We start from the raw sequence: 26308 nt of genomic DNA, 5'->3' as shown, positions 1-26308 counted from the left end.
AAATTAATAAAAATCCAAAAAAATTTAATAAATCATAAAAATAAAAAATATTTTGTGTTTCTTGTTTGAGTCTTGAGTCAATTCTTAAGTTTGGTGTCAATTGCATGCTTCAAAAATTTTTCCTTGCATTTTTTCGAAAATTCCATGCATTCATAGTGTTCTTCATGATCTTCAAGTTGTTCTTGATAAGTCTTCTTGTTTGATCTTGATGTTTTCTTGTTTTGTGTCTTTTCTTGTTTTTCATGTGCATCTTTGCATTCATATTTTCCAAGCATTAAAGATTTCTAAGTTTGGTGTCTTGCATGTTTTCTTTGCATTAAAAATTTTTCAAAATTATGTTCTTGATGTTCATCATGATCTTCAAAGTGTTCTTGGTGTTCATCTTGACATTCATGGCATTCTTGCATGCATTCATGGTTTTGATCTAAAAATTTCATGCATTAAGTATTTTTGTTGTTTTTCTCTCTCATAATAAAAAATTCAAAAATTCAAAAAAATATCTTTTCATTATTTCCCTCCAAATTTTCGAAATTTTGGGTTGACTTGGTCAAAAATTTTTTGTTTCTTACAAGTCAAGTCAAAATTTCAATTTTAAAAATCTTATCTTTTCAAAATCTTTTTCAAAAATCATATCTTTTTCATTTTTTTTATTATTTTCGAAAATTTAAAAAAAAAATTATTTTTCAAAAATCTTTTTCTTAGCTTTTATATCTAATTTTCGAAAATTAGCTAACAATTAATGTGATTGGTTCAAAAATTTGAAGTTTGTTACTTTCTTGTTAAGAAAGGTTCAATCTTTAAGTTCTAGAATCTTATCTTGTAGTTTCTTGTTAGTTAAGTCATTTTAAAAATTAAATCTTTTTCAAAATATCTTTTTCTTAAAAACTTTTATCTTATCTTTTTATCTTATCCTTCTCAAAATTTTATCTTTTTCAAAATTTGATTTCAAAATATCTTATTATCTTCTTATCTTTTTAAATTTTGATTTCAAATCTTTTTCAATCAACTAACTAACTTTTTGTTTGTCTCTTATCTTTTTCAAAACCACCTAACTACTTTTCCCTCTTCAATTTTCGAAAATATCTCTCTCTTTTTCAAAAACTCTTTTTAATTGTTTTGAATTTTAATTATATCTTAATTTTCGAAAATTACTAACCACTTTTTCAAAATTATTTTCGAATTCTATCTCCCCCCTTTCTCTATTTAATTATTTAATTACTAACACTTCTCTTCACCTCTCTTCATCTAAAAATCCGAATTCTTCTTCACTCTCCTCCCCTTTCTTCTTCCACTAACATAAAGGAATCTCTATACTGTGACATAGAGGATTCCTCTTCTTTTCTTGTTTCTTCTCTTTCATATGAGCAGGAACAAGGATAAAGGCACTCTTGTTGAAATTGATCCAGAACCTGAAAGGACTCTGAAGAGAAAATTAAGAGAAGCTAAATTACAACAATCCAGAAACAACCTTTCAGAAATTTTCGAACAAGAGAAGGAGATGGCAGCCGAAAATAATAATAATGCAAGGAGAATGCTTGGTGACTTCACAAAGCCAACATCCAAATTTGATGGAAGAAGCATCTCCATTCCTGCCATTGGAGCCAATAATTTTGAGCTTAAGCCTCAACTAGTTGCTTTAATGCAACAAAACTGCAAGTTTTATGGACTTCCATCTGAAGATCCTTATCAGTTTTTAACTGAGTTCTTGCAGATCTGTGAGATTGTAAAGACGAATGGAGTTGATCCTGAAGTCTACAGACTCATGCTTTTCCCTTTTGCTGTAAGAGACAGAGCTAGAATATGGTTGGATTCACAACCCAAGGATAGCCTAGACTCATGGGATAAGCTGGTCACTGCCTTCTTGGATAAATTCTTTCCTCCTCAAAAGCTGAGCAAGCTGAGAGTGGATGTTCAAACCTTCAAACAAAAAGATGGTGAATCCCTCTATGAAGCTTGGGAAAGATACAAGCAGCTGACCAAAAGATGTCCATCTGACATATTTTCAGAATGGACCATATTAGATATATTCTATTATGGTCTCTCTGAATTTTCGAAAATGTCATTGGACCATTCTGCAGGTGGATCTATTCACCTAAAGAAAACGCCTGAAGAGGCTCAAGAACTCATTGACATGGTTGCAAATAACCAATTCATGTACACTTCTGAGAGGAATTTCGTGAACAATGGGATACCTCAGAAGAAAAGAGTTCTTGAAATTGATGCTCTGAATGCCATATTGGCTCAGAACAAAGTGTTGACTCAACAGGTCAACATGATCTCTCAAAATCTGAATGGATGGCAACATGCATCCAACAGTACTAGAGAGGCAGCTTCTGAAGAAGCTTATGATCCTGAGAACCCTACCATGGCAGAGGTTAATTACATGGGTGAACCTTATGGAAACACCTATAACTCATCATGGAGAAATCATCCAAATTTCTCATGGAAGGATCAACAAAAGCCTCAACAAGGCTTTAACAATGGTGGACGCAACAGGCTGGGCAATAGCAAGCCATATCCATCATCTTCTCAGCAACAGACAGAGAATTCTGAACAAAACACTTCTAATTTAGCCAATGTAGTCTCTGATCTGTCAAAAGCCACTTTCAGTTTCATGAGTGAAACAAGATCCTCCATCAGAAATCTGGAGGCACAAGTGGGCCAGCTGAGTAAGAAAGTCATTGAAACCCCTCCCAGTACTCTCCCAAGCAATACAGAAGAGAATCCAAAAGGAGAGTGCAAAGCCATTGACATAGTCAATATGGCCGAATGCACAAGGGAGGAGGAGGACGAAAATCCTAGTGAGAAAGACCTCCTGGGACGTCCCTCAAGCAAGAAGGAGTTTCCTATTAAGGATCCAAAGGAATCTGAGGCTCACAAAGAGACCATAGAGATTCCATTAAATCTCCTTCTGCCATTCATGAGCTCTGAAGACTATTCATCCTCTGAAGAGGATGAAGATGTGACTGGAAAGCAAGTTGCTCAATATTTAGGAGCTATCATGAAGCTAAATGCCAAGTTATTTGGTAATGGGACTTGGGAAAGTGAACCTCCCTTGCTCATTAATGAACTGGATACTTGGATTCAGAAAATTCTACCTCAAAAGAAGCAAGATCCTGGCAAGTTCTTAATACCTTGTACCATAGGCACCATGATCTTTGAAAAAGCTCTGTGTGATCTGGGGTCAGGGATAAATCTTATGCCACTCTCTGTAATGGAGAAGCTGGGGATCATTGAGGTGTAACCTGCCTTGTTCTCATTACAACTGGCAGACAAGTCATTGAGACAGGCTTATGGAATAGTAGAGGACGTGCTAGTAAAGGTTGAAGGCCTTTACATCCCTGCTGATTTCATAATCTTAGACACTAAGAAGGAAGAGGATGATTGCATCATCCTTGGAAGACCTTTCCTAGCCACAGCAGGAGCTGTGATAGATGTCAACAGAGGTGAATTAGTCCTTCAATTAAATGGGGACTACCTTGTGTTTAAGGCACATGGCAATCCCTCTGTGACAAAAGAGAGTAAGCATGAAGAGCTTCTCTCAGTTCAGAGTCAAGAAGAGCCCACACAGTCAAACTCTAAGTTTGGTGTTGTGAGGCCACAACCAAACTCAAAGTTTGGTGTTAAGACCCCATATCTAAACTCTAAGTTTGGTGTTGGCAACTATACAACATTGACCTGATCACCTTGTGGCTCCATGAGAGCCACTGTCAAGCTATTGACATTAAAGAAGCGCTTGTTGGGAGGCAACCCAATTTTATTTATCTAATTTTATTTTATTCTATTTTATTATTATTTTGTGTTTTATTAGGTACATGATCATGAGGAGTCACGAAAAAATCAAAAAAAAATTAAAAACAGAATCAAAAACAGTAGAAGAAAAAAATCACACCCTGGAGGACGCACAGGCTGGCGTTCAACGCCAGTAAGATGCATCTGGCTGGCGTTCAACGCCAGAACAGAGCATCATTCTGGTGCTGAACGCCAGAAACAAGCAACATTCTGGCGCTGAACGCCAAGAATGTGCCCAGAGAAGAAAAGCTGGCGCTGAACGCCAGTAACAAGCATGAAACTGGCGTTCAACGCCAGAAACATGCTTTACATGGGCGTTGAACGCCCAGAATGTGCACCAATGGGCGTTTAAACGCCAGAATGATGCACGAAGGCATTTTACATGCCTATTTGGTGCAGGGATGGAATTTCTTGACACCTCAGGATCTGTGGACCCCACAGGATCACCTCAGGATCTGTGGACCCCACAAGATCCCCACCTAACATATTCCCACCTTACCTTTTAATCCTAATCACACTCTCCTATTCCCCATGCCACACTTCCCAACACTCTTCACCAATCACCTCAATTCCTCTTCCCAATTACCCCATTCACCACTCACATCCATCCACTCTTCCCTATAAACCCCACCAACCTTCAAAAATTCAAAACCAATTACCCACCTATTCCCACCCTAAATGGCCGAATACACACTACCCCCTCTCCCTATAAATACCCTTCCATTCTACTTCATTTTCACACAACACAACCCCTTCTTCTCACCCTTGGCCGAACCATCACTCCCCCTTCTCTACCATATTTTCTTCTTCTTCTTCTTCTCTTCTTTCTTCTCTTGCTCGAGGGCAAGCAATATTTTAAGTTTGGTGTGGTAAAAGCATAAGCTTTTTGTTTTTCCATTACCATCAATGGCACCTAAGGCCGGAGTATCCTCTAGAAAAGGAAAAGGGAAGACAAAAGCTTCCACCTCCGAGTCATGGGAGATGGAAAGATTCATCTCCAAGAGCCATCAAGACCACTTCTATGATGTTGTGGCAAAGAAGAAGGTGATCCCTGAGGTCCCTTTCAAGCTCAAGAAAAATGAGTATCCGGAGATCCGACATGAAGTCCGAAGAAGAGGTTGGGAAGTCTTAACCAACCCCATGCAACAAGTCGGAATCTTAATGGTTCAAGAGTTCTATGCCAATGCATGGATCACTAGGAACCATGATCAAGGTATGAACCTGAGTCCAAAGAATTATCTCACAATGGTTCGGGGGAAATACTTGGATTTCAGTCCGGAAAATGTAAGGTTGGCATTCCACTTGCCCATGATGCAAGGTGATGAACGCCCCTACACTAGAAGGGTCAACTTTGATCAAAGGTTGGACCAAGTCCTTATGGACATTTGTGTCGAAGGAGCTCAATGGAAGAGAGACTCCAAAGGCAAGCCAGTCCAACTAAGAAGACTGGACCTCAAGCCTATAGCTAGAGGATGGTTGGAGTTCATTCAACGCTCCATCATTCCTACTAGCAACCGATCTGAAGTTACTATGGATCGGGCCATCATGATTCATGGCATCATGATTGGAGAGGAAGTAGAAGTTCATGAGATCATCTCCAATGAAATCTACAAAATAGCCGACAAGCCTTCACCCATGGCACGGCTAGCTTTTCCTCACCTTATTTGCCATCTATGTTACTCAGCTGGAGTCATCATAGAAGGAGACATCTTCATTGAAGAGGATAAGCCCATCACCAAGAAGAGGATGGAGCAAGCAAGAGAGACCCCTCACGGTTCTCAAGAGATGCATGAGGAAGCTCATCATCAAGAAATCCCTGAGATGCCTCAAGGGATGCACTTTCCTCCAAACAACTATTGGGAGCAACTCAACACTTCTTTAGAAGGTTTGAGCCACAATGTGGAACAATTAAGGGTGGAACATCATGAGCACTCCATCATTCTCCAAGAAATAAGAGAAGATCAAAGAGCAATGAGGGAGGAGCAACAAAGGCAAGGAAGGGACATAGAAGAGCTTAAGGACATTGTTGGACCTTCAAGAAGAAGACGCCACTAGAGGTGGATTCATTCCTTGTTCTTTATTTCTTTCTGTTTTTCGGTTTTTAATATTGTGTTTATCTATGTTTTGTGTCTTTATTTCATGATCATTAGTATGTAACCATGCCTTAAAGCTATGAATAAATTCCATTAATCCTTCACCTCTCTTAAAAGAAAAATGTTTTAATTCAAAAGAACAAGAAGTACATGAATTTCGAATTTATCCTTGAATTTAATTTAATTATATTGATGTGGTGACAATACTTTTTGTTTTCTGAATGAATGCTTGAACAGTGCATATTTTTTATCTTGTTGTTTATGAATGTTAAAACTGTTGGCTCTTGAAAGAATGATGAACAAAGAGAAATGTTATTGATGATCTGAAAAATCATAAAATTGATTCTTGAAGCAAGAAAAAGCAGTGAAAAAGAAGAAGCTTGCGAAAAAAAAAGGAGCAGTAGAAAAAGCCAATAGCCCTTAAAACCAAAAGGCAAGGGTAAAAGGGATCCAAGGCTTTGAGCATCAATGGATAGGAGGGCCCAAGGAAATTAAATCCAGGCCTAAGCGGCTAAATCAAGCTGTCCCTAACCATGTGCTTGTGTCATGAAGGTCCAAGTGAAAAGTTTGAGACTGAGTGGTTAAAGTCGTGATCCAAAGCAAAAGAGTGTGCTTAAGAGCTCTGGACACCACTAACTGGGGACTCTAGCAAAGCTGAGTCACAATCTGAAAAGGTTCACCTAGTTATGTGTCTGTGGCATTTATGTATCCGGTGGTAATACTGGAAAACAAAGTGCTTAGGGCCACAGCCAAGACTCATAAGTAGCTGTGTTCAAGAATCAACATGCTTAACTAGGAAAGTCAATAACACCATCCGAAATTCTAAGTTCCTAGAGAAGCCAATCATTCTAAACTTCAAAGGAAAAAGTGAGATGCCAAAACTGTTCAGAAGCAAAAAGCTACAAGTCCCGCTCATCTAATTATAATTAATATTCATTGATATTCTGGAATTTATAGTATATTCTCTTCTTTTTATCCTATTTGATTTTCAGTTGCTTGGGGACAAGCAACAATTTAAGTTTGGTGTTGTGATGAGCGGATAATTTATACGCTTTTTGGCATTGTTTTTAGGTAGTTTTTAGTAAGTTCCAGCTACTTTTAGGGATGTTTTCATTAGTTTTTATGTTAAATTCACATTTTTGGACTTTACTATGAGTTTGTGTGTTTTTCTGTGATTTCAGGTAATTTCTGGCTGAAATTGAGGGACTTGAGCAAAACTCTGAAAAAGGCTGACAAAAGGACTGCTGATGCTGTTGGAATCTGACCTCCCTGCACTCGAAATGGATTTTCTGGAGCTAAAGAACTCCAATTGGCGTGCTCTCAACGGAGTTGGAAAGTAGACATCCGGAGCTAGTTTATTATAAATAGAACATTTAACTATTGTATTAGATGTCTTTTGACCACGTTTCATCTTTGGTCTCAGCTTTGTTTTATTCTTCATCCTAAGAGGCTATTGATCACGTTATGGGGGCTGGCCATTCGGCCATGCCTGAACCTTTTACTTATGTATTTTCAACGGTGGAGTTTCTGCACACCATAGATTAAGGGTGTGGAGCTCTGCTGTACCTCAAGTTTCAATACAATTACTATTACTTTTTATTCAATTCTATCTTATTCTTATTCCAAGATATTCATTCGCACCCAAGAACATGATGAATGTGATGATTATGTGACGCTCATCATCATTCTCACCTATGAACGCACGTGATTGACAACCACCTACGTTCTACATGCAACAGAGCTTGAATGTGTATCTCTAAAATTCCCCAACAGAATCTTCGTGGTATAAGCTAGATAGATGGCGGCATTTATGAGGATTCGGAAAGTCTCACCTTGTCTGTGGTATTCTGAGTAGGATCCTGGGAATCCGGAAAGTCTAACCTTGTCTGTGGTATTCCGAGTAGGATTTTGGTAATGAATGACTGTGACGTGCTTCAGACTCGCAAGTGCTGGGCGTTAGTGACAGACGCAAAAGAATCAAGGGATTCTATTCCAGTAGGAGCGGGAACCAACCAGTGATTAGCCGTGCTGTGACAGAGCGCGTGAGCATAGTTTTCACTGCGAGGATGGGATGTAGCCTTCGGCCAGTGTGATGCCTCCAGACGATTAGCCATGCGAGTGACAGCCGCAGAGGACCATTTTCCAGAGAGGATACAAAGTAGCCATCGTCGAACGGTGAACCCCTATACACAGCTTGCCATGGAAAGGAGTAAGAAGGATTGAATTGAAGCAATAGGAAAGTAGGCGTTCTTGAGCCATACAGTATCTCCATTCGCTTATCTGAAATTCCCACCAATGAATCTGCATAAGTATCCCTTTTATTATTTCTTTTTATTATTAATTTTCAAAACCATAAACTAATTTAATCTGCCTAACTGAGATTTACAAGGTGACCATAGCTTGCTTCATACCAACAATCTCTGTGGGATCGACCCTTACTCGCGTAAGGTTTATTACTTGGACGACCCAGTACACTTGCTGGTTAGTTGAACGGAGTTGTGAATTCAACTGGTGCCATAATAATGATTTCATACAAATATAAAAGAATATGGATCACAATTTCGTCCACCAAACGCCAAGTTGTAATGTGTTTTTGGCGTTCAACTCTGGTTTGTGACGTGTTTCTGGCGTTTAACTCCAGAATGCAGCATGGAACTGGCGTTGAGCGCCAGTTTTCGTCATCTAATATTGAATAAAGTATAGACTATTATATATTGCTGGAAAGCTCTGGATGTCTACTTTCCAATACCATTGAGAGCGCGCCATTTGGAGTTCTATAGCTCCATAAAATCCATTTTGAGTGCAGGGAGGTCAGAATCCAACAGCATCAGCAGTCCTTTGTCAGCCTTTTATCAGAGTTTTGCTCAGGTCCCTCAATTACAGCCAGAAATTACCTGAAATCATAGAAAAATACACAAACTCATAGTAAAGTCTTGAAATGTAAATTTAGCATAAAAACTAATGAAAATATCCCTAAAAGTAGCTAGATCCTACTAAAAACTACTTAAAAACAATGCCAAAAAGCGTATAAATTATCCACTCATCAGGAATCAATTTGAACCTAAAGAAGAGAATCAATAATATCATCTGAGTTCTAGTTCTGAAGGATGTTAATACTTCTGAGCTTCAAATAATTGTGAAATGCCAAAGCTATTCAGAAATAGAGTGTCATTAGCCCCATCCAGTAACTAGACCTGAGCTTAAATGACAACTCAAGTCTTGTGTGTTCTCTCTTCTGGTTTCTATATTGTTTTTGGTTGCTTGAGGACAAACACCGATTTAAGTTTGGCGTTGTGACACATGAGCATCTTATACCCTTTTTCTAGTTATTTTTACATTGTTTTTAGTTAGATTTTATTTATTTTTACTTGATATTAGTGCAAAAATCACCTTTGGATGCTACTTTGAGTTTTTTCTTGTGTTTTTATGATTTTATGTGAAATTCGGAGCAATTTAGAGAAGCTTGAAGCAAGAAAGGAAAATGCTGGCAGCATCCCCCTGGGTGCTGAAGGCCCACCCGGCGTTTCACGCCAGCAAGGGGCACAAACCAGATACATGTGCTTCCTCCTTGGGCGTTTATTGTCCAAACTGGCGTTAAACGCCAGCAGCAGCCCATTTCATACCTCTTTGGTCCTCCAAGTGGACTTAGCACCTCTTAGTTTTATTTTATTTTATTTTTTTGTAATTTTTATTTACAAAATAATATCTTTTAGGTCTAGTATTTATTACTAGGTTAGTATTTAATGGAAAATATCACTTAGGTTTAGGATGATCTTCCTTCCGCACTTTTTCAAAAACCTATTTTTTTTGTAAGTTATGAGCAACTAAGCCTCTTGGTTAAGGTTAAGAGCTCTGTTTATTTCTATGGATTAAGATTATTATTATTCTTCTATTTTAATATATGTTTGATTCAATTCTAAGGTGTTGTTTTCGTTCTTAATCTTATGAATTGGGTGGAATGGGAGTATGACCATTTTCTACATGAGTTTTTATGATTCTCGGGAGAGTTATCTTGCTTGAACTACAGCTTGAAAACACTCCTCCTAGATGGATAATCACACAACCTAATGGGGATAAGAAACATCTAGTCAGTCGGGATTGGGATGATTAAGGCATTTGTGGTATAAACTAGTTTTTTGAACTTTACCCTCAAATCTGAATTGAGTGACCACGGGAGTAGCATTTGATAAGGGTTAGAGGAGATTAAATCGCTAAGGGATTAGGGTTTAATCACTTACGATTTGCCATAGAATGAATCATTCATTGTTAAAATAGTTAGTAAAAAGGTTTATTCTGGAAAGATATATATCTTAGAGACCTTAACTGATTTCTCATCATTGTTTTTCACTAAACCTTTAACTGCTTTTCTTTACTTGTTTATTATTTTTATGCGTTTACAACAACAACAACTCTCTTTTACTATTTGCCTGACTAAGTCCAACAGGATAACCATTGTTTGCTCAGTCCGACAATCTTCGTGGGATCAACCCTCACTTACCTGAGGTATTACCTGGACAATCCAATGCACTTGCCGGTTTAGTTGTGGATATTCCAAAAATCTGCACCACTCGGCTCCAAGCAACCTTTACTAACCAAACTTTTTTTACTCGGAGTTTCTTGATGCTGACATCTTCAATCCTCACTGAAAACCCTTGAAACGTCAGATTCTTCTTTAACTGAACCAATTCGGGTTCTAAGACATGAGTTGCATCAGGTGTATATTTACGAAGTGGTGATATATGAAAGATGTCATCTAGGTTTGAAAGATGTGGTGGTAAAGCCACCTGATAGGCCACTGGTCCAATCCATCTCAACACCTTAAAGAGTCCAATGTACCTAGGGTTTAACTTCTTGGTCTTTATTTCCTGTCTGATACCCGTAGTTAGAGTAACTCTCAGAAATACAAAATTGCCTTCCTTAAATTCCAACAGCTTTTGCCGCTGATCCGTATAACTCTTCTGATGACTTTTTGCAGTGGAAATTCTTGCTCGAATTAACTTAATGTGTTCAATTGTCTAGGCTAATAAGTCAGGGCCTAGAATAATTGATTCACCCGCTTCGTACTAACAAAGTTGAGATTGGCTCTTCCTTCTGTACAATGCTTTATATGGAGCCATTCCAATACTTGCATGATAACTGTTATTGTACGCAAACTCCATCAACAGCATATATCGATCCCAACTTCCTGGTTGATCCAACACACACGCCCTCAACATATCTTCTAAAGTTTGAAATGTTCTTTATAATTGTTCCTCCTTTTGTGGGTTATAAGCCATGCTTAAATACAATTGCATTTTGGACACCTAGAGATCTTGGTCCAACACAACTGTTGTGGGCACACCATCCAACCTTATAACCTACTTGATGTATAGCCTTGCCAGTTCATCCAAAGAATGGTTTACTCGTATAGGCAGAAATTGAGCAGCTTTGTCAATTGATCCATGATGACCTACACTGCATCAAAAGCAGCTCTAATCCTTGGTAAACCAGACACAAAATCCATGGCAATACCTTCTCATTTCCATTATGGAATCTCTAATGGTTGCGACATGCCGGATGGCGTTTGATGTTCAATTTTCACCTTTTGACAAGTCAAATACTTAGACACATGCATCGACACGTCATTCTTCATTCCAAGCCACCAAAACATCGCCTTTAAATCATGGTACATCTTAGTAGCTCCAGGATGAATCGAGAATCCACTCCTGTGAGTCTCTGTCAACACTTCTCATCTTAAGTCTCCCACATTCGGCACATAAATTCTCCCTTTGTATCTCCAAGTTCCTTCTCTGTCTTGAGTAACCTCTCCTCGTTTCCTCTGTTCAATTTCTTGCAGCATCGTTTGCAGCTCCTGGTCATCCTGCTGAGCTTTTTGAGTCTCGACCTTGAAGTCACTAGAGATATGCAACTGGTTCAAACACACATTCTCAACAACCTTTCTGATGCCCAAGTTAAGGTCCTCAAATTCTCTCAACAACTTCTCTTCCTTAATCATCATCCAAGAAATGCTTAGAGATTTTATGTTCAACGTATCCGCCACCATATTAGCTTTTCCCGGGTGATAAATCAACTAAAAATCATAGTCTTCAGCTGCTCTATCCACCTTCTTTGACGCATATTAATCTCCTTCTGATCAAAGAGGTATTTCAAGCTCTTATGATCAGAGAAGACTCTGAACTTAACCACATAAAGATAGTGCCTCCACACTTTCAATGCAAATACAACCGCAACAAGTTCCAGGTTGTGAGTTGGGTAATTCACCTTGTGCGGTCTTAACTGACGAGAAGCATAAGCTACAACATTTCGATGTTACATCAACACACATCCCAAACCTTTTGACGAAATTTCACAATAGACCTCAAATAGCTCATTGGTTTCAGGTAACACAAGCACATGTGCTGTAGTCAATTTCTGCTTCAAGGTCTGGAAGCTCTCCTCACACTCTGATGTCCACACAAATGGTACATCCTTCCGAGTTAACTTCGTCATAGGTAACACAATCTTTGAGAAACCTTTGATGAACCTCTGATAATATCCCGCTAAACCCAAGAAACTCCTAATCTTCATTACAGATATTGGTCTTCCCCATTCCATCATTGCCTCAATATTTGAAGGATCCATTGCAATACTGTTTTTACTTACCATGTGACACAGAAACTTCACCTTTTCTTTCCAAAATTCACATTTAGAAAATTTGCATAGAGCTTTCTCTCCTTCAGAATCCGTAACACCGTTTTCAAGTGCTCTACGTGCTCCTCCTTAGTCTTAGAATAAATTAGGATATCTTCAATGAACACCACGACAAACTTATTTAAGAAAGGGTAGAATACTCTATTCATATAATCCATGAGTACAATGATGTGTGAGCATCTTATACCCTTTTTCCCTTTATTTTCTAGTTGTTTGTAGTTAAATTTTATTAAATTTTATATTATTTTAGTGTAAAAGACCTCTTTGAATGCTACTTTGTGTTGTTTTTGTGTTTTTATGATTTTAGGTGAAATTCAGAGCAATTTGCAAGAGTTTGGAGCGAAAAGAAGAATCTTGAGCAATCTTCCATGGGCACTAAACGCCCAACTCGCATTTAGTGCCAATAACCACTTTCAAAACATAACTGTTTCTGCATTATGGGCGTTAATCACCCAATTGGCGTTTAGCGCCAGCAAGCATGATCCGAATTGAAGGTCTACTCTTGGAGAATCTCTAGTTGGACTTAGCTTTTATTAGTTATCTTTTATTTATATTTGTAATTTTTATTTACAAGCAATATCTTTTAGTTTTAGAATTTAATATTTTATTTTATTTTCAAATCAGAATTAGGTTAGATATAAAAGAAAAAAGATTCTCCCTTTAAAAGATTCGAACCCTTTTAGTTTTTTGGCATACTTTTTAGAATCCTAGTTTTTCTCTGTAAGTCATGAGCCACTAAACCTCTTTGGTTAAGGTTAGGAGCTTTGTAATATCTTCTATGGATTAAGACTATTGCTTTTCTATTTTAACTGATGTACTGATTCAGTTTCAAGGATTACTTTCATACTTAATTTTATGAATCTAGGTGGAACAAAAGTATGACCCTTATTCTAGATGCGTTCTTGTGACCCTTAGAAGAGGTCTCTCACCTGAACACAGCTTGAAAGTAAATTCCTCCTAAATTGCTAATTACATGAACTAATTGGGATACGGGATATATAATCCTGTTAGCTTTGGGTAATTAGGATTTTTGTGGTCATAAACTAGTTTTGAACTTAACCCTCTAATCGGAATTAAGTGACCACGACGGTCGCGGTTAATGAAGGTTAGAGAAGGCTAAATTACTAAGACATTAAGGTTTAGTCATTTACAGTTTGCCATGGAATGAATCATGCATTGTTAAAATAGTTGGTAAGAAGTTTTAATCCGAAAAGTAAACATCTCCGATACCTTAACTGTTTTCACACCAACGTCTTAATTGCTTTCTTTACTCTTTGATTTACTGTTTTATGCGAATTCAACCACCAAAACTACTCCTTTATTTGCCTAACTAAGCCAATCAGCTAACCATTATTTATCAGTTCCTCAGTCCTCGTGGGATCGACCCTCACTTACCTGAGGTATTACTTGGATGCCTCTCTTGATATTTCGACCTCTTGGCGCAAAATATTTGCTTGATCCCTCTTAAAGAATGGTCAATGATCACCTTTGTTTAAAATAGCCTTCCTAACTCAATCCTCCATAACTCTACTCTTGTTTACAAGTTTGGAGAAGATTCTAATCTCCAAAGGCCCACAGCACTCAGAATGTCACTCCGAAGTCCACCTTCGTACTTTATTCATTTCCATTCCTCGTAACTTTTTCAGAGCACCCTGATGGTGACTGGAATTCACTCCCCAAAAAAAATCATGAATCCGTTCTTTTGGCAAGCGCACCAAAATTATCGTCAAGTAATAAACCACAGTGGAGTGGGATCATATCCACATAGATTGGTAGATTTAAGAAATTTTAATTAATGGGTAAATTAGTCAAGCTGAGTAATATAGAATGTGATTGTAGAATTGTAAATAAGCAGGAATGTAAATAACTCAAAAGTAAAGAGAAGCATTAAAGTGCAGAAACATAAATGACTTAATTGTAAATAAGAATGGGGATTATCAGAATGTAAAGAAAGCTATAAAGAATGTGGAAGATAAGAATATGGAAAATTCATTGAGATTAGGAGATGTTGTTCCCTTTGGATTAAATCCAGCTCATCTCATCTTCAATCATGCAACTCATTGACCTCTTGGCAATCATGATTGATTGAGCCACAATCCCTTGGTGTCTCAATCTCTCAAATCTTGATAATCAGCCAATTCCTTGGTCTAATTGCTCATGAAGAAAGATATGCTTAGTCCCTGATTATACCACACATCATCATAGGTGCAAGTAATGGGTGGATTATATGTCACTATATCCAATAACCAAAACCCAGATTCTGCTCAAGTGTAAGAAGGGATTTCAAGCATGGTTTCATGTTTCCTTTTCCAAGGTTCCCATGAAACCCATTTTGCATTCAACCTCTTTCCCAAGATAATTGAACACTAACATTAAAACGAAATTCCTTCTAGCAAATCAAAGAGAAGATGAAGAGAAGAAGAAATTCACTATCATTAATCCATCAAGTACAACAGAGCTTCCTCTCTCAATGAGAGGGAAGTTAGCTACTCATAGCTTAAGAAAAAAGTACAAGAGATGGAAGAAAATGATGTGAAAAGTAAATCTAACTGTGTTTCAACAAAACTCCTACTCAACCACCCCTCTCTCAGTACTTTCAGGGTTATTTATACTATTTCTAGTAAAAGAATAAAGAAAATACAAAAGAGAAAAGAAAATTACAATTGGAGGGAAACGAAAACACAATAAACATGACCTTCCATCTTGGTGTGTGACAGGCGTTTAAGTGGCGTGCCACGCCCAGCCTCCAATTTGGCTTGGCGCGCCACGCCCATCTCTTCAAGTGGCACGCCCCATGTGCTAAACTCCCTGGCGTGCCACCCCTTCGAGCTCAAGTGGCATGCCCAGGCCTTTTCCTTCTTCTTCTCCTCTCTGGAAAGTTGAACTGGCGTGGCACACCCAGGGTCTAGCGTGCCACGCCCCTTGTATGTGCTTCACTTTCATCTTTAGAAAATAGAACTGGCGTGCCATGCCTAGTGTGTGGCGTGCCATGCCCAGCATTTCTTCTATGCTCCAGTAGCTGGTGTGCCACGCCCAGCATTCAAGTGGCACGCCCAGATGAACAACGAGAGTTGGCGTGCCACGCCTTCGACACCAAGTGGCATGCCCAAGTGAATATGAGAGCTTGGCGTGCCACGCCTTCGACACCAAGTGGCACGCCCAAGTGCTTGGACCTTCAACCTCTTCTCTAGAAACTTGTACTGGCATGTCACGCCCATAGTGTAGGCTTCTTCACCTCTCTGGAAAGTATAACTGGCGTGCCACGCCCATTATTCCTCTATGTTCCAGTAGCTGGCGTGCCACGCCCAGCATTCAAGTGGCACGTCTAGATAGCTAATGAAAGTTGGCGTGCAACGCCTTCGATCTCAAGTGGCACGTTGGTGGACGAAATTGTGATCCTTATTCTTTAAGTTGCACTCCTTGTAAAATTTTGGAATTTGAAATTGGCACGAGTGAACACAACTCCGTTCAACTAACCAGCAAGTATACTGGGTCGTCCAAGTAATAAACCTTACGTGAGTAAGGGTCGATCCCACAGAGATTGTTGGTATGAAGCAAGCTATGGTCACCTTGTAAATCTCAGTTAGGCAGATAAAATTTTGGAATTTAGAAAATCAAATAATATAAAGAAATAATAAAAGGGATACTTATGCAGATTCATTGGTAGGAATTTCAGATAAGCATATGGAGATACTGTATGGCTCAAGAACGCCTACTTTCCTACTGCTTCAACTCAATCCTTCTTACTCCTTTCCATGGCAAGCTGTGTATAGGGGTTCACCGTTCGACGATGGCTACTTTCTATCCTCACGGGAAAATGGTCCTCTGCGGCTGTCACTCGCATGGCTAATCGTCTGGAGGCATCACCTGGCCGAAGGCTACATCCCATCCTCGCAGTGAAAACTACGCTCACGCGCTCTGTCACAGCACGGCTAATCACTGGTTGGTTCCCGTGCCTACTGGAATAGAATCCCTTGATTCTTTTGCGTTTGTCACTAACGCCCAGCACTTGCGAGTCTGAAGCACGTCACAGTCATTCATTACCGGAATCCTACTCGGAATACCACAGACAAGGTTAGACTTTCCGGATTCCCAGGATCCTACTCAGAATACCACAGACAAGGTGAGACTTTCCGGATCCTCATAAATGCCGCCATCTATCTAGCTTATACCATGAAGATTCTGTTGGGGAATCTAAGAGATACACATTCAAGCTCGGTTGCATGTAGAACGAAGGTGATTGTCAATCACGCGCGTTCATAAGTGAGAATGATAATGAGCGTCACATAATCATCACATTCATCATGTTCTTGGGTGCGAATGAATATCTTGGAATAAGAATAAGATAGAATTGAATAAAAGAAAATAGAATTGCATTAATACTTGAGGTACAGCAGAGCTCCACACCCTTCATCTATGGTGTGCAGAAACTCCACCGTTGAAAATACATAAGTGAAAGGTTCAGGCATGGCCGAATGGCCAGCCCCCAAGGTCTCTAGATTCAAAATACAATCCAGGATCCAGGATAAGACATCTAATACAATAGTTAAATGTTCTATTTATAATAAACTAGCTCCTAGGGTTTACATGAGTAAGTAATTGATGCATAAATCCACTTCCGGGGCCCACTTGGTGTATGCTTGGGCTGAGCTTGATCAATCCACGAGCTGAGGCTTCTCTTGGAGTTGAACTCCGAGTTATGACGTGTTTTGGGCGTTCAACTCCGGATCATGACGTTTTTCTGGCGTTTAACTCCAGACAGCAGCATGTACTTGGCGTTCAACGCCAAGTTACGTCGTCAATTTCCGAATAAAGTATGGACGATTATATATTTCTGGAAAGCTCTGGATGTCTACTTTCCAACGCCATTGAGAGCGCGCCAATTGGAGTTCTGTAGCTCCAGAAAATCCATTTTGAGTGCAGGGAGGTCAGATTCCAACAGCATCAGCAGTCCTTTTGTCAGCCTTTTTCAGAGTTTTGCTCAAGTCCCTCAATTTCAGCCAGAAATTACCTGAAATCACAGAAAAATACACAAACTCATAGTAAAGTCCATAAATGTGAATTTAACATAAAAACTAATGAAAACATCCCTAAAAGTAGCTTGAACTTACTAAAAACTACCTAAAAACAATGCCAAAAAGCGTATAAATTATCCGCTCATCACAACACCAAACTTAAATTGTTGCTTGTCCCCAAGCAACTGAAAATCAAATAGGATAAAAAGAAGAGAATATACTATAAATTCCAAAATATCAATGAATATTAATTATAATTAAATGAGCGGGACTTGTAGCTTTTTGCTTCTGAACAGTTTTGGCATCTCACTTTTTCCTTTGAAGTTTAGAATGATTGGCTTCTCTAGGAACTTAGAATTTCGGATAGTGTTATTGTCTTTCCTAGTTAAGCATGTTGATTCTTGAACACAGCTACTTATGAGTCTTGGCTGTGGCCCTAAGCACTTTGTTTTCCAGTATTACCACTGGATACATAAATGCCACAGACACATAACTGGGTGAACCTTTTCAGATTGTGACTCAGCTTTGCTAGAGTCCCCAGTTAGTGGTGTCCAGAGCTCTTAAGCACACTCTTTTGCTTTGGATCACGACTTTAACCACTTAGTCTCAAGCTTTTCACTTGGACCTTCATGACACAAGCACATAGTTAGGGACAGCTTGATTTAGCCGCTTAGGCCTGGATTAATTTCCTTGGGCCCTCCTATCCATTGATGCTCAAAGCCTTGGATCCTTTTTACCCTTGCCTTTTGGTTTTAAGGGCTATTGGCTTTTTCTACTGCTCCTTCTTTTTCTTTTTCTTTCTTTCTTTTTTTTTCGCCAATTTCTCCTTCTTTTTTTTCGCAAGCTTTTGATTTTTCACTCTTTTTTCTTGCTTCAAGAATCAATTTCATGATTTTTCAGATTATCAATAACATTTCTCTTTGTTCATCATTCTTTCAAAAGCCAACAGTTTTAACATTCATAAACAACAAGATCAAAAATATGCACTGTTCAAGCATTCATTCAGAAAACAAAAAGTATTGTCACCACATCAATATAATTAAATTAAATTCAAGGATAAATTCGAATTTCATGTACTTCTTGTTCTTTTGAATTAAAACATTTTTCATTTAAGAGAGGTGAAGGATTAATGGATTTTATTCATAACTTTAAGGCATGGTTACATACTAATGATCCTGAAATAAAGACACAAAACATAGATAAACACAATATTAAAAACCGAAAAGCAGAAAGAAATAAAGAACAAGGAATGAATCCACCTCTAGTGGCGTCTTCTTCTTGAAGGTCCAACAATGTCCTTAAGCTCTTCTATGTCCCTTCCTTGCCTTTGTTGCTCCTCCCTCATTGCTCTTTGATCTTCTCTTATTTCTTGGAGAATGATGGAGTGCTCATGATGTTCCACCCTTAATTGTTCCACATTGTGGCTCAAACCTTCTAAAAAAGTGTTGAGTTGCTCCCAATAGTTGTTTGGAGGAAAGTGCATCCCTTGAGGCATCTCAGGGATTTCTTGATGATGAGCTTTCTCATGCATCTCTTGAGAGCCGTGAGGGGTCTCTTTTGCTTGCTCCATCCTCTTCTTGGTGATGGGCTTGTCTTCTTCAATGGAGACATCTCCTTCTATGATAACTCCAGCTGAGTAACATAGATGGCAAATAAGGTGAGGAAAAGCTAGCCGTGCCATAGGTGAGGGCTTGTCGGCTATTTTGTAGATTTCATTGGAGATGACCTAATGAACTTCTACTTTCTCTCCACTCATGATGCCATGAATCATGATGGCCCGATCCACAGTAACTTCAGATCGGTTGCTAGTAGGAATGTTGGAACGTTGAATGAACTCCAACCATCCTCTAGCCACAGGCTTGAGGTCCAGTCTTCTTAGTTGGACTGGCTTGCCTTTGGAGTCTCTCTTCCATTGAGCTCCTTCCACACAAATGTCCATAAGGACTTGGTCCAACCTTTGATCAAAGTTGACCCTTCTAGTGTAGGGGCGTTCATCACCTTGCATCATAGGCAAGTGGAATGCCAACCTTACATTTTCTGGACTGAAATCCAAGTATTTCCCCCTAACCATTGTGAGATAATTCTTTGGACTCGGGTTCATACCTTGGTCATGGTTCCTAGTGATCCATGCATTGGCATAGAACTCTTGAACCATTAAGATTCCGACTTGTTGTATGGGGTTGGTTAAGACTTCCCAACCTCTTCTTTGGACTTCATGTCGGATCTCCGGATACTCATTTTTCTTGAGCTTGAAAGGGACCTCAGGGATCACCTTCTTCTTTGCCACAACATCATAGAAGTGGTCTTGATGGCTCTTGGAGATGAATTTTTCCATCTCCCATGACTCGGAGGTGGAAGCTTTTGTCTTCCCTTTTCCTTTTCTAGAGGATACTCCGGCCTTAGGTGCCATTGGTAATGGAAAAACAAAAAAAAGCTTATGCTTTTACCACACCAAACTTAAAATATTGCTCGCCCTCGAGCAAGAGAAGAAAGAAAAAGAAGAAGAAGAAGAAGAAGAAGAAGAAAATATGGTAGAGAAGGGGGAGTGGTAGGTTCGGTTTAGGTGAAGTAGAAGGGGTTTGTGTTGTGTGAAAATGAAGTAGAAAGGAAGGGTATTTATAGGGAGGGGGAGGAGGTATGTTCGGACATTTTGGGTGGGAATGGGTGGGAAATTGGTTTTGAATTTTAAAGGTGGGTGGGGTTTATAGGGAAGAGTGGATGGATGTGAGTGGTGAATGGGGTAATTGGGAAGAGGAATTGAGGTGATTGGTGAAAGTTGTTGGGAAGTGTGACATGGGAAAGAGTGAATTTAGATTAGGAGAGTGTGATTAGGATTAAGAGAGAAGGTGGGAATATGGTAGGTGGGGATCCTGTGGGGTCCACAGATCCTGAGGTGATCCTGTGGGGTCCACAGATCCTGAGGTGTCAAGGAATTCCATCCCTGCACCAAATAGGCATGTAAAATGCCTTTGTGCATCATTCTGGCGTTTAAACGCCCATTAGTGCACATTCTGGGCATTCAACGCCCATGTAAAGCATGTTTCTGGCGTTTGATGACATGTTACTGATGAGCGGATAATTTGTATGCTTTTTGGCATTGTTTTTAGTATGTTTTTAGTATGATCTAGTTAGTTTTTAGTATATTTTTATTAGTTTTTAGTTAAAATTCACTTTTCTGGACTTTATTATGAGTTTGTGTGTTTTTCTGTGATTTCAGATATTTTCTGGCTGAAATTGAGGGATCTGAGCAAAAATCTGATCCAGAGACTCAAAAGGACTGCAGATGCTGTTGGATTCTGACCTCCCCGCACTCGAAGTGGATTTTCTGGAGCTACAGAAGCCCAATTGGCGCGCTCTCAACGGCGTTGGAAAGTAGACATCCTGGGCTTTCCAGCAATATATAATAGTCCATACTTTGCCCAAGATTTGATGGCCCAAACTGGCGTTCAAAGTCACCTCAAGAAATTCCAGCGTTAAACGCCGAAACTGGCACCTAATTGGGAGTTAAACGCCCAAACTGGCACTAAAGCTGGCGTTTAACTCCAAGGAGAGTCTCTACACGAAAATGCTTCATTGCTCAGCCCAAGCACACACCAAGTGGGCCCGGAAGTGGATTTTTATGTCATACCTTAGGCTACTAGTTATCTATAAGTAGGACCTTTTACTATTGTATCTAGAGACTTTGGGTAGCTATCTTTGTTTTATGCTATCTTAGATCATTGGGAGGCTGGCCATTCGGCCATGCCTAGACCTTATGCTTATGTATTTTCAACGGTGGAGTTTCTACACACCATAGATTAAGGTGTGGAGCTCTGCTGTACCTCGAGTATTAATGCAATTACTATTGTTCTTCTATTCAATTCCGCTTGTTCTTTATCCAAGATATCACTTGTTCTTCAACTTGATGAAGGTGATGATTGACGCCCATCATCCTTCTCACCCATGAACAAAGTGACTGACAACCACTCTTGTTCTACAAGCATTCGAGGCTTAGTGAATATCTCTTGGATTCTTTAATCGGAGTCCTCGTGGTATAGGCAGGACCTGATGGCAGCATTCAAGAGAATCCGGAAGGTCTAAACCTTGTCTGTGGTATTCTGAGTAGGATTCAATGACTGAATGACTGTGACGTGCTTCAAACTCCTAGCAGGCTAGGGCGTTAGTGACAGACGCAAAAGTATCAATGGATATTATTCCGGCCTGACCGAGAACCGACAGCTGAATTCCGCTATGCTGTGACAGAGCATATGCTCTCGCTTTCACTGAGAGGATGGGAGGTAGCTGCTGACAACAGTGAAACCCTACACGAGCTTGCCATGGAAAGGAGTAAGAAGGATTGGATGAAGGCAGTAGGAAAGCAGAGAGACGGAAGGGAAGGCATCTTCATACGCTTGTCTAAAGCTCTTACACCAATGATATACATAAGTATCACTATCTTTATCTTTTATGTTATTTTCGTTCATCATCATATACATTTGAGTTTACCTGACTAAGATTTACAAGATGACCATAGCTTGCTTCAATGCTAACAATCTCCGTGGGATCGACCCTTACTCACGTAAGGTATTACTTGGACGACCCAGTGCACTTGCTGGTTAGTTGTGCGAAGTTGTGTAATGCCATGGAATTGAACCACCAAGTTTTTGGAGTTCATGACCAGGGATTATGAGAGTTGTGAAAAGTATTGTTCACAATTTCGCGCACCAAGTTTTTGGCGCCGTTGCCGGGGATTGTTCAAGTTTTGAGCAAGCTTTTGGTAACAATGCCTGGGATTGTTCTAGTTTGGACAACTGACGGTTCATCTTGTTGCTTAGATTAGGTATTTATTTTTTTCGAAATTCTTGAAGATGAATTCTAGAGTTTCATGATGATTTGTTGAAATCTGGCTGGCTGAGAAGCCATGTCTAATCTGATTGGACCGAGGTTTCAACTTATCACCACAAGAGCTTGTTGATTTTCATCAATTTTGCTTTTGGAGCAGTGATCTGCTAAGACTTGGCTGATCTTTGGTCATGTCTAGTGTTTTGGACCGAAGCTTTCCTTGAAAGCTTGGCTGGCTGTGAAGCCATGTCTAATTCCTGGACCGGAGTCTTAGACTAGCATTGCACTGATTCCTGGAATTCTCATTAAGAATTTTGATATTTTTTTCCACTTAATTTTCGAAAAACACAAAAAAAAAATTACAAAATCATAAAAAACTAAAAATATTTGATGTTTCTTGCTTAAGTCTAGTGTCTCATCTTAAGTTTGGTGTCAATTGCATGCATTCATTCATGTGTCTTAAGGATCTTCAAGTAATTCTTGATGATTTCTTACTCTGATCTTTGAATTCTGTTGGCTTGAGTGTTTATGTGTCTCATATAGTGTCAGTAGTACACAAACTGCTAAGTTTGGTGTCTTGCATGCATTGTTATTTGATTCCTGTTGCATTTTGATTATTAAAAATCCAAAAATATTTTTAATTTGTGTCTTTTCAAGTCAATAATACAAAGAATTGAAGATTCAGAACATACTGCAGAGGAATTATACAGAAAAAGCTGAGCATTCAAAAATGCCCAGTAAAGAAGACAGACTGGCGTTTAAACGCCAGCCAGGGCACCTGGTTGGGCGTTTAACGCCCAAAGAGGTAGCATTTTGGGCGTTAAACGCTAGAATGTATACCATTCTGGGCGTTAAACGCCAGAATGTATACCATTCTGGGCGTTTAACGCCAGGATGGTGCTAGGGGGAAGATTTTGTTTTCAAACCAATTTTTTTCAAGTTTTCAAAGTTTTTCAAAACCAAATCTTTTTCAAATCATATCTTTTCAATCAAATGTTTTCAAAATCAATTTCTTTCCTTTTTCAAAGATACTTACTAACAATTAATGATTTGATTGAACATTTTTTGCCTTTTCTATTAAGAATGGTTTTATGTTTGAATCATATCTTTTGTTGTTAGGCAAGTCATTAATTTTTTTTTAAAATCATATCTTTTCAAATTGTTTTCAAATCATATCTTTTAAAATTGTTTTCAAATCATATCTTCTCAATCACATCTTTTTAAAACCATAACTTTTCAATCAAATCTTTTTAATCACATCTTTTTCAAAATAGTTTTCAATCAAATCTTTTAGACTTCTAATTTCAAAATCTTTTTTAAAAATCACTTTAATTCTTCCCCACTTTCAATTTTCGAAAATTATCAATCAATTTTTAAAATGTTTTTGACATCTTTTTAATTAATTTTCGAAAATCCTCTTCCCTCCTTCTCACATCCTTCTATTTATGGAGTACTGCTCCTTCTTAATGCCCAATTCGAACTCTAACTAATCAAGTTCGAATTCTTCTACCTTCTTTTCTTCTATTTTTTTTCTTTTTCTCTGACATCTCAAGGAATCTCTATACTGTGACATAGAGGATTCCACATTCTCTTTTTCTCTTCTCTTTCATATGAGCAGGAGCAGAGACAAAGGCATTCTTGTTGAAGCTGACCCTGAACCTGAAAGGACCTTGAAGAGAAAGCTAAGAGAAGCTAGAGCACAACTCTCTGTTGAGGACCTGACCGAATTCTTCAAGGAAGAAGAACCCATGGCAGCCGAAAACAACAATAATGCCAACAATGCAAGGAAGGTGCTGGGTGACTTCACTGCACCTACTCCTGATTTCTATGGGAGAAGCATCTCTATCCCTGCCATTGGAGCAAACAACTTTGAGCTTAAGCCTCAATTAGTTTCTCTAATGCAACAGAATTGCAAGTTCCATGGACTTCCAATGGAAGATCCTCATCAGTTCTTAGCTGAATTCTTGCAAATCTGTGACACAGTCAAGACTAATGGGGTTAACCCTGAGGTCTACAGACTGATGCTATTCCCTTTTGCTGTAATAGACAGAGCTAGAATATGGTTGGATTCTCAACCTAAAGAAAGCCTGGACTCTTGGGAAAAGCTAGTCAATGCCTTCTTGGCAAAGTTCTTTCCACCACAAAGATGGAGTAAGCTTAGAGTGGAAGTCCAAACCTTCAGACAGAAGGATGGAGAATCCCTCTATGAAGCTTGGGAAAGATACAAACAATTAATCAGAAAATGTCCTTCAGACATGCTTTCTGAATGGAGCATCATAGGTATCTTCTATGATGGTCTCTCTGAACTATCCAAGATGTCTTTGGATAGCTCTGCTGGAGGATCTCTTCATCTGAAGAAGACGCCTGCAGAAGCTCAAGAATTGATTGAAATGGTTGCAAATAACCAATTCATGTACACTTCTGAAAGGAATCCTGTGAACAATGGGACTAGTCAGAAGAAAGGAGTTCTTGAGATTGACACTCTGAATGCCATATTGGCTCAGAACAAGATATTGACTCAACAAGTCAATTTGATTTCTCAAAGTCTGTCTGGAATGCAAAATGCACATGGCAGTACTAAGGAAGCTTCATCTGAGGAAGAAGCTTATGATCCTGAGAACCCTTCCATGGAAGAGGTGAATTACCTAGGAGAACCCTATGGAAACACCTATAACTCTTCATGGAGAAATCACCCAAATCTCTCATGGAAGAATCAAGAGAGACCTCAACAAGGTTTCAATAACAATAATGGTGGAAGAAACAGGTTTAGCAATGGCAAGCCTTTTCCATCATCTTCTCAGCAACAGACAGAGAGTTCTAAGCAGAGTACTTCTGACTTAGCAACAATGGTCTCTGATCTAATCAAAACCACTCAAAGTTTCATGAATGAAACAAGGTCCTCCATCAGAAATTTGGAAGGACAAGTGGGACAGCTGAGCAAGAAAATTACTGAACTCCCTCCTAGTACTCTCCCAAGTAATACAGAAGAAAATCCAAAAGGAGAATGCAAAGCCATAACCATGGCCGAATATGGAAGGGAAAGAGAGGAGGTGGACGCCACTGAGGAAGACCTCAATGGGCGTGCACCAACCTCCTCTGAGTTCCCCAATGAGGAACCACGGGAATCTAAGGCTCAAAATGAGACCATAGAGATTCCATTGGACTTACTTCTGCCTTTCATGAGCTCTGATGAGTATTCTTCCTCTGAAGAGGATGAGTATGTCACTGAAGAGCAAGTTGCTAAATACCTTGGAGCAATCATGAAGCTAAATGACAAGTTATTTGGAAATGAGACTTGGGAGGATGAACCCCCTTTGCTCACCAAGGAACTGGATGACTTGTCTAGGCAGAAACTGCCTCAAAAGAGGCAGGATCCTGGGAAGTTTTCTATACCTTGTACCATAGGCACCATGACCTTCAAGAAGGCCTTGTGTGACTTAGGGTCAAGTGTAAACCTCATGCCCCTCTCTGTAATGGAGAAATTAGGGATCTTTGAGGTGCAAGCAGCAAGAATCTCATTAGAGATGGCAGACAATTCAAGAAAACAAGCTCATGGACTTGTAGAGAATGTTTTGGTAAAGATTGAAGACCATTACATCCCTACTGATTTCATAGTCCTAGAGACTGGGAAATGCATGGATGAATCTATCATCCTTGGCAGACCCTTCCTAGCCACATCAAAGGCTGTGATTGATGTTGATAGAGGAGAGTTGATCATTCAAGTGAATGAAGAATCCTTGGTATTTAAAGCCCAAGGACATCCCTCTATCATCATGGAGAGGAAGTGATGACAAGTCATCATATACCCATTTTTCAAGCTAATTTCACTTGTTTTGTTAGCATTTATGCACTTTCTTGCATCCTAAGTTAGTGATTTGGAGTAAAAATGCATAACTT

The 26308-nt window shown here is 39.1% G+C and overlaps 1 non-coding gene across 1 annotated transcript; it reads right to left on the bottom strand.

The window, feature by feature from the left end:
- Positions 1 to 24564: 24564 nt before the first annotated feature.
- Positions 24565 to 24672, bottom strand: LOC130943125 (small nucleolar RNA R71). The gene has a single exon (XR_009071658.1). It is a non-coding gene; the product is annotated as a small nucleolar RNA R71 (small nucleolar RNA).
- Positions 24673 to 26308: the final 1636 nt, after the last annotated feature.

The sequence above is a fragment of the Arachis stenosperma genome, chromosome 7, assembly GCF_014773155.1.
Source record: "Arachis stenosperma cultivar V10309 chromosome 7, arast.V10309.gnm1.PFL2, whole genome shotgun sequence".
In the NCBI taxonomy this organism is placed as follows: Eukaryota; Viridiplantae; Streptophyta; class Magnoliopsida; order Fabales; family Fabaceae; genus Arachis; species Arachis stenosperma.
Note: the sequence above shows the minus strand (reverse complement) of the source record. Positions and strands in the feature narration are given on the sequence as shown.